This window comes from Quercus suber, unplaced genomic scaffold, assembly GCF_002906115.3.
Source record: "Quercus suber isolate HL8 unplaced genomic scaffold, Cork oak 2.0 scaffold_607, whole genome shotgun sequence".
Classification (NCBI taxonomy): Eukaryota; Viridiplantae; Streptophyta; class Magnoliopsida; order Fagales; family Fagaceae; genus Quercus; species Quercus suber.
In genome coordinates, this window is record NW_027070050.1 from 321,780 (window position 1) to 327,347 (window position 5,568).

At 38.4% G+C, this 5,568-nt stretch overlaps 1 pseudogene; it reads right to left on the reverse strand.

The window, feature by feature from the left end:
• Positions 1-836: 836 nt before the first annotated feature.
• Positions 837-3,143, reverse strand: LOC112037862 (uncharacterized; annotated as a pseudogene).
• Positions 3,144-5,568: the final 2,425 nt, after the last annotated feature.

Genomic DNA, 5,568 nt, shown 5'->3' on the forward strand with positions numbered 1-5,568 from the left:
CCTTAGTAAACTCAGCCACAAAATCAGCCAAAACTTACCCTTTTACAGCAATACGAGGCATATACTTGACATCATAGGCCCTAAGTACGGTTCCCCCATTTAGCAATCCTAACTGTGTAGTCAGACTTTCGCAGGAGTGCCTGTAAGGGAAGTTGCATGAGTATGACTACAGTATGTGCTTGAAAATAATGTGGAAGCTTCCTCGTAGAATGTACAATGGCCAATATTAATTTTTCTAAGGGCAAATAACATGTTTTTGCTTCATGCAAGGACTTACTAACATAGTAGATAGGTTTCTACACTCCGTTCTCGTTCCTGACCAAAACTAGGCTTACTGCATGATTTGTGACTGCTATGTATACATATAACACTTCCTCTTTCTCGAGTCAGGAGAAAACAGAGGGATGTGATAGATACTATTTTGACTCCTTAAAGGCTAGCACGTACTCCTTGGTCCATTCAAAATTCTTCCATTTATGGAAAAGTTGGAAAAATGGTCGACACCTATCTACTGACTGAGAAATAATTCTATTTAGTGTTGTTGCCATCCCTGTCAACTTTTGTACCTCCTTAGAATTCCGAGAAGGATGTAAACTTTTGATGGCCTTAATCTGGTCAGGATTGACCCCGATTCCTCGATGCGTGATCATGTGGCCTAAGAACTTCCTTGAACTAACTCCAAAAGAGCACTTAGATGCATTCAAACGTAGTTTATGTTCCCACAATACTGAAAACACCTTCTCCAAGTCTGTCAAGTGCTCTGTAACTTGTTTTCTTTTTATCACCATGTCATCAATATATGCCTTTACATTCCTCCCAATCTGTGCTTCAAACATTCACGTCACCATTCTTTGATACTTGGATCCAGCATTTTTAAAGCCAAAAGGCATCACCCAGTAATGATAATTGCCAATGGGAGTTCGAAAAGCAGTTTTCTCTTGGTCGGATAATGCTAGAGGTATCTGATGGTACCCTTGGAAAGCATCTAAGAAGCTCATCTGAGGGTGCCTAACCATTGCATCCACTAACTGGTTGATCTGAGGAACATGGAAAGGATCCTTTAGACAAACTTTATTCAAATATGTGAAATCTACACACACCCGCCATTTTCCATTTTTTTTCTTTACTACCACAGTATTGGTGAACCACTTAGGATAAAAGATTTCCTTGATTGCTCCCGCTTATTTAAGTTTGTTCACCTCCACCCTTATAGCTTTAGCGTGTTCTTTTGAGGAATGCCGGGGTGGTTTTCTTCTTGGTAATGCATCAAAATTCACATTCAACCAATGACATATAATCTTGGGAGCAATCCCTAGTACATCATAAGTACTCCAAGTGAACACATCTATGTTGTCTTCCAAAAATCTCATTAATGCTGCTTTCTCGAAAGGGGGTAATTGAGCCCTTACTTGAAATTATTTCTCCTCATCTTGATCGATCAAAACCTTTTCCAACTCCTTGGACAATAGCCCCAACGACTCAGTCCCAAATTTTACTTCGGGACCATTTAGTTGCTATCGAATTTGCTCATTTTCCACCATAGCTTAATCCTTAGAATGCTGCGTAACGGCTGCCACCAAACATTGCCTTGTCATTGCTTGATTTCCCATCAATTCCCCTACTCATCCTTGTGTGGGAAAATTAACCTTCAGATGTAAAGTTGAAGATACTGCCCCCATAGCGTGAAGCCAAGGCCTCACCAGAATAGCGATATAAGGAGAACAGGCTTCAACCACAATGAAATTAACTTGCACCTCTTCATCCCTAGCCTGTACAGTTAATCTAATCATCCAACGGGGGATTACCACTCTCCCATCAAAGCCTACTAGTAGCGAATCATATTTCTCCAAATATTCGGGCCTAAGATTTAACCCTTTATAAAAATTTGGGTACATAATCTCTGCTCCACTCCCCTGGTCCATAAGGACCCTTTTTACGTCATATCCACCGATCCGAAAGGTTACTACTAAGGCATCATCGTGTGGCTGGAATGTGCCTTCCTTATATTCCTCCGTGAAGCCCAAAGTTGGCACGGCCACTACTTTAGCCCTCTTAGAAATCTGACCCCCATGCCCTAGGTCACAGTCTGAAGCCACGAACATAATTCTCGAGTAGGTGCCAGCATCGCCTCTAGGCGTAGCAAAAATGAAGTTAATTGTGCCCAGGGTTGGTCGAGGAGCTCCATCTCTTTAATACCTAACTCCGAATTGTCCGAACTGTCCCGTAGGCTGGTGTAAGAATTGCTTCAATTTCCCCACCTTCACTAACTAACCTAGATGATCACGCAAAGTCCTGCATTCTTCAGTTGTATGTCCTTTTTCCTGATGATAGTGACAGTAAAGGTTTTGGTTTCTCTTAGACAGGTCTCCACCCATCTTATTGGGCTATTTGAAGTATGGTTCATTCTTTATCTTTTCCAATATTTGATAAATTGGCTCCTTAAACACCGAATTAACCATCTGTGCACCTGTTGCTGGTATCTGATTGGGAAAGTCCCTCCTAGGTTGGTTATTGTGATATCCTCCTACCCGAGGATCCCTTCTTTTAGGGAAAGCTTTAGCTTTGCCTTTTCCTTGGGTTTGATCATCTTCTACCCGTTTATGCTCATCGATACGGTTCATAAGTTGACGTAAACTATGCATAGGCTTTATCGTTAGTGACTTTCTCAAATCATGTTCTGTAGGGAGTCCTACCTTAAAGGTCCTTATTGCCACATCTTCGAAATCCCCATCAATCTCATTGAATGTCTCCCAATACCTATCCGAGTCAGTCTTAAGAGTTTCTCCCTCCCTCATTGCCATAGATAGCAAAGAATCTAAGGGTTTAGGCACTTTGCTGCAAGTTACAAATCTAGCCCCGAATGCTTGTGTTAACTCCTCAAAAGACCTTATTAACCATTCCTCAAATGCATCAAACCACCACATAGCCACGGGCCCGAGGCTGTAAAGAAACACTTTGCACATAAGAGCCTCATTCCTAGAATGAACAGCCATTCTTTGGTTGAAATGACTCACATGCTTGACTGGGTCAGTCTTGCCATTATAGATGGTGAATGTCAACTATGTAAAGCGGTGGGGAAGCTTAGCTTTGTTGATTCTCATTACAAAAGGTGACTTTGAAATTTGGCGAAGTGCCTTACTCATTGCATCATTTCCCATGCTAGGATGAAATGATCCCTCACCACACTTGGACTTATTCCTTTCCAGTTTATCCAAATAGGAATAGGCGGAAAAGGATTCACTAGGTGGAGAACTAGATCTACCACGATATGATCAATCCTTACTCTGCTTAGATTCATTGCTTGATGGGGAGGGGCTTCTTTTATCATGTTCCGTCCGACGCAATGTTTTGTGCAAATGATCTATCTCAAGCTTCAGCTTCCGTGTTTCCTATTCATGCGAAACATGGCTCTCGCTCCTTGAATGACTCCTTTTAGTGTGCTCTATATGATGTGTTTCTACCATAACATTAGGTGTACGATTATATTCTCTATCTCTCATTCGCTCTAGATTAACAAAGTGATCCCCCTTCTGTGAACCAACAAATTCTTCCCTGTTCTGCTCTAGATTACCCATGACTTAAATAAATCAATAACAAAGTTTACCACAGACGGCGCCAATTGTAAGGGCACAAGAAAAATTACAGCCCAAGCCCACAGAGAATTATGAGGCCTTAGTCTTTGGATTAAGCCCACAAACAATGAAAATTGATAGAGTGTGGAAGGACGTTTCAACTATAGGTTTGATTAAGTTTAAGTTCAAGGCTGAAGATCCAAGCAAGAGTAGAAAAGATTACTATAAAGTAATTTATATTATTGATTCCCACAGATCAGTTCAAGGATGGGTTTTTATACAAAAGTTCTACACAACTCTTAAGCTTTTTTCTATTTTTCTTACTATTCCAATTCTTGTCTTTTGGTAATGTTCTCTTAGAAAAATCTCAAGAAAAAGAAAAGGATCCTTTAATTGGGAAGTTCCCCTCTCTTATATACCCTATTTCCTTTCCATCCTAACCTTCCATATATACATTTTAAGGCTTTCCTTCTAACATTTGTCCCTCCAAAGCTCTACTGAAGGTGGTAGAAGGGGTTGTTTAGCTATGAATTTATTATTCAGATGTCATTTCCTCATTAATGCTACTGATAAGGTTGTTGCTATGCATTCAATGCGAAGGCAGTAGGTAAGCTTTTACAGGAGACTTCTCCCAGTTACCTTAACCTTCTCCTCTAAGGCTTCCTCTTCCCCTCAGGCATTCGTGAAACATTTTGCACTTTCCCATCCTCTTCTTGGACAAACCAACTTCTCAGGTTTAAGACGCTTCATAAATAAATTAATGAAGGTTATAACATTCTTAGTCTTCCTCGATCATCAGACCCCCACAAATCACATAAAGTATTACATCAGTTTATAAGATTTATATGGTAAAACTTATAATATATTTACAATTTTCTTTTGCCATATGTTTTCACTTGTGTGAAAAAAAATTGTCAAACCACGTCTTTGTTGGAAAAATATTTTGACCAAAAAAATACATAAGAAGACCAGCATTTGTGTATGGCAAGCTAGACATGACTGGAGTCTGGGGATCCATTAGATAGTTGCCTTTGATGAGTTGACAATAAATTTGACTTTCATGTATTTTGTTTACTTCCATATTCATGCCCAACTTTGACATTGCCCCCTCCAGCTACTAATTACTATCAAGTAGGAAAAGGGTTAACAATAACTATGACTTATGATATTATTAGTAATAGGAGGAATTAAGACAGTCTTTTTGCATTTAGAAAAGGAAAAAGCTAATAAATAAATACCCCTTTAATTGAATATTGTGCGACAACTATAAAAAAACAAATGATCAATTTTAATTTAAAAAAAAAAAGAAAAAAACTCAACCTTAACCAACGCAATTGAGTACTTGTTAACGAAACTCTTTATGATATTACTTTTCCAAGTACACATAGTCAAAAGAGTTTTGACAAAATCCTATACATTGGTCTCGTTTGATCAGACATGAGTTAGGTTTAGTGCATCAGTGCACCGAACATAAACTTAAGCTTGTTTGATCACACTTGTTTGACATATTATGGTTCAAGAGGTCCAAACCAATTGTAAGTACATGTGGTTATAGAAAAATTAACTTTATGTTAGTCTATGGTTAAGTAGGGTTAATTTAGGATTTTCCAATATATAAATCAACTAAGTCAATTTTGTAACACTAACTGTTCAATTGCACTAACTATTCTTCATCATATTGTCCAGACTATCCCCCCATTTTCCAAATAAACTAAAAACCTGACAACAACACAAAATATGGACATATTATAGTATGATTTTTCCCTAAATCTGGTTAACAACATTAAAAGTATTTAGTGTTGTAGATAAAATGATAAAATAAAATAAAAACTTGCATCAAGGAACACATATGAGTTAGTCAATAATAAGACAATGGAAGTACAAACCTCATAAAAAATCCAACAAAAAATGAAAAAAAAAAAAACAATTGAGAGAGAGAGAGAGAGAGAGAGAGAGAGAGAGAGAGAGAGAGAGAAGAGAGAAATAACCTTTTTTG